General features: G+C 42.5%; 1 non-coding gene across 1 annotated transcript; it reads left to right on the top strand.

Moving 5' to 3' along the window:
• The first annotated feature begins 1660 nt into the window (after positions 1 to 1660).
• On the top strand, positions 1661 to 1731 carry TRNAA-GGC (transfer RNA alanine (anticodon GGC)). The gene has a single exon. It is a non-coding gene; the product is annotated as a tRNA-Ala (tRNA).
• The last annotated feature ends 1807 nt before the right edge of the window (positions 1732 to 3538 follow it).

The following is a 3538-nucleotide window of genomic DNA, read 5'->3' as shown; positions in this document are numbered from 1 at the left end:
TCTTTTTTAATCCATTCTGCTACTCTGTGCCTTTTTATTGGTGAGTTTAATCCGTTTACATTTAGTGTAATTATTGATACTTGTGAGTTCCCTATTGCCATTTTATATCTTGCTTTCTGTTAGTTTTGTGTCTTGTTTGATCCTTCTCTTTCATTTTTCTATCTTTTGTTTTTATTTGGTTGTATTCCATACATCTTTCCTCTGTTGCTATCTTTTTTATCTCATGTGCTTCTGTGGTGGTTTTTTCAATGGTGGTTACCTTTGAGTAATGAAAAGGGTCCCTACCCTGTTCATTGTAGCGAACTATTTTGTGAGTACTTTTGCACTCCATCGTCCTTGAGCAAAGCTTTTTGATCATTCTGGTTCAGCTCCGATGCAGGCTGAACCCAGCTGAGTTACTACCAGATGATGGCATGTGAAGCAGAACTAGCCAGTCAAGCCCCGGTGAAATGCTTGACCCCAGACTCATGAGAAAGAATAAATCATTGTTGTTTTCAGCCACTAAATGAAAAGGAAGGAAGGAAGGAAGGAAGGAAGGAAGGAAGGAAGGAAGGAAGGAAGGAAGGAAGGAAAAGAAGGAAGAAAGAAAAGAAATAAAAGTGGATGTAAATTGCCAGCACAGATTACCAAAACATTTCAAAGTTGTTCCCTTTGAGGAGGAAGTTTGAAGGTTTAGGAATGTACTGGCCAAGGAAATTATTACTTATTGCATGTCTTTTTAGCATTACTTATTTAATTTTTAAAAAATTTTATTGATTTTATCAACAGAGAAATGGAGAGAGAGAGAGAGCGACAGGAACATCGAGTTGTACCTGCATGTGCCCTGACCAGGGATCAAACAGGAAACCTCTGTACCTTCAGATGACACGCTAACCAATCAAGCTATCCGGCCAGGGCCTTTTTAGCATTATTTGACTTTAAAAATTATATTCACTTTCTACTTTGAAAAAAATTAAACCAATTCACCTGGGGTTTTAATTAAAGTGCAGATACCTGGGCTTATTCCTGGATATTTGGGCTCATTTTGTACAGGGGAGGAATTTGCACTTTAAATAAACATCCCATCTCTGAGAAATACATCATTGCAACCCTCTTCTGTGCTTACTCTAAATATATATTTTTATTTATTTATTTATTTATTTATTTTGTATTTTTCTGAAGTTGGTAACGAGGAGGCAGTCAGACAGACTCCCGCATGCGCCCGACCGGAATCCACCTGGCACGCCCACCAGGGGGCGATGCTCTGCCCATCCGGGGTGTGGCTCTGTTGCAACCAGAGCCATTCTAGTGCCTGAGGCAGAGGCCACAGAGCCATCCTCAGTGCCTGGGGCCAACTTTGCTCCAATGGAGCCTCGGCTGCGGGAGGGGAAGAGAGAGACAGAGAGGAAGGAGAGGGGGAGGTGTGAAGAAGCAGATGGGCACTTCTCCTGTGTGCTCTGGCTGGGAATCGAACCCAGGACTCCTGCACGCCAGGCCGACGCTCTACCACTGAGCCAACTGGCCAGGGCTCTAAATATATATTTTTAAAAAGGCACCTTTGTTGCCTTTTAATTAAAATTTTTCTTTTAATTTTATAGCTCTCATTCCTTCCTTGGCTTCAACCTTACCACTAGTGTATGAATAGGCATATATGTGCCATTTAAAAATAATTGTCCTTGGGGCCCTGGTGGCTCAGCGGTAGAGCGTCGGCCTGGCGTGCGGGGGACCCGGGTTCGATTCCCGGCCAGGGCACACAGGAGAAGCGCCCATCTGCTTCTCCACCCCTCCCCCTCTCTTTCCTCTCTGTCTCTCTCTTCCCCTCCCGCAGCTGAGGCTCCATTGGAGCAAAGATGGCCCGGGTGCTGGGGATGGCTCCTTGGCCTCTGCCCCAGGCGCTAGAGTGGCTCTGGTCGTGGCAGAGCGACGCCCCAGAGGGTCAGAGCATCGCCCCCTGGTGGGCGTGCCGGGTGGATCCCGGTCGGGCGCATGCGGGAGTCTATCTGACTGTCTCTTCCTGTTTCCAGCTTCAGAAAAATACCAAAAAAATTAATAAATAAATAATTGTCCTTGGATATATTTGTTTTTCTATCTTTTGGTGCCCCCTTTTAGAATCTAACCTATCTGAAAGCTCCCTATTAGGTCACATTTTCTTAAGATTCACTCTCTTTTTTTTTCTTTTATTCTAGATATTTTTAATTTTTTTGAATTACAGTTGACATACTATATTAGTATCAAGTGTACAACTTTCTTGGGAATTATTTTCAGTTGTACAATGAGATTTTTCATTTTTTTTCATTTTTAAATTATATTTATTCATTTTTTTTAGAGAGGAAAGAGAGGGAGAGAGAGAGACAGAGAGGGAGAAGGGGGGAGGAGCTGGAAGCATCAACTCCCATATGTGCCTTGACCAGGCAAGCCCAGGGTTTTGAACCTGCGACCTCAGCATTTCCAGGCCGACGCTTTATCCACTGTACCACCACAGGTCAGGCAGATTTTTCATTTTTGAGAGCTTCCCCCCTCTGAATGCAGTTAGTTGCTCTATCACCACCTCAGTCAATGAATTCATACCATTTTTTCTGAACTTAATTGCCTCAGGTTACTCAGACAATCAGAGTTGCCTCATTTAAAATTTGTGTCTTCGTCCTAAATTTAGGAATTACCTTTTAGTCTAGTTCATGCATTATGATGCCACAGGATACAATAACAGAGGCTTTCATTGCTCTTACAGAATGCTACGACAAAATCTCCCACTCCAGAGTTTGCACACGGGATGAGTTACTGTAGCCTACCCCCTGACTTATACATTAATTTTAAATTTAAAAAATGCTGAATAAATTAGAAATGTGCATTTTAAATTAGAAGCAAAATATTAAGCTCAGAATTCAAGAAAGTGCCCTGGCTGGTTGGCTCAGTGGTACAGCATCAGTCCAGCGTGCGGATGTTCTGGGTTTGATTCCTGGTCAGGGCACATAGAAGAAGTGACCATCTGCTTTTCTACCCCTCCTCCTCCCCTTCTCTCTCTCTCTCTCTCTCTCTCTCTCTCTCTCTCTCTCTCTCTTCCCCTCCTGCAACCATGACTTGATTGGTTCAAGCACATTGGTCCCAGACACTCAGATGACTCTGTGGAGACTCTGCCCCTAGTGCTAAAAATAGCTCGGTTGCTGAGCAATTGCCCAAGGTGGGCAGAGCATCACCCTGTAGGGGGGGCTTTCCAGGTGGATCCCATTTGGGGCACATGTGGGAGTCTATCTCTCTGTTCCCCCTCCTCTCACTTAAAAAAAATTGAAGAAAGCAACACGTATATTTGGAGAAATAAATCTTTTATTTAATGAATGTCCTTTAAATTTCTACTTTAATATTCTCACTGATGGTTTTTGGAACAATCTGATAAAAATGTCTTGTGTCTATCTAACTAAACCAAAATATTGCTTCTAGTTATTCCTTGTACTGCATTAATATTTTAGTAAATGTTACAGTTTTTTAAAACTTAAGTTTCCTATAACACAGAAAAAACAATGGCCACCTAAGAAATCAAGCTGCAAAAATGTACATCTAATGT

Source organism: Saccopteryx bilineata, chromosome X (assembly GCF_036850765.1).
Source record: "Saccopteryx bilineata isolate mSacBil1 chromosome X, mSacBil1_pri_phased_curated, whole genome shotgun sequence".
Lineage (NCBI taxonomy): Eukaryota > Metazoa > Chordata > Mammalia > Chiroptera > Emballonuridae > Saccopteryx > Saccopteryx bilineata.
The sequence above is the reverse complement of the archived record's forward strand: the minus strand, read 5'-3'. Positions and strand labels throughout refer to the sequence as shown.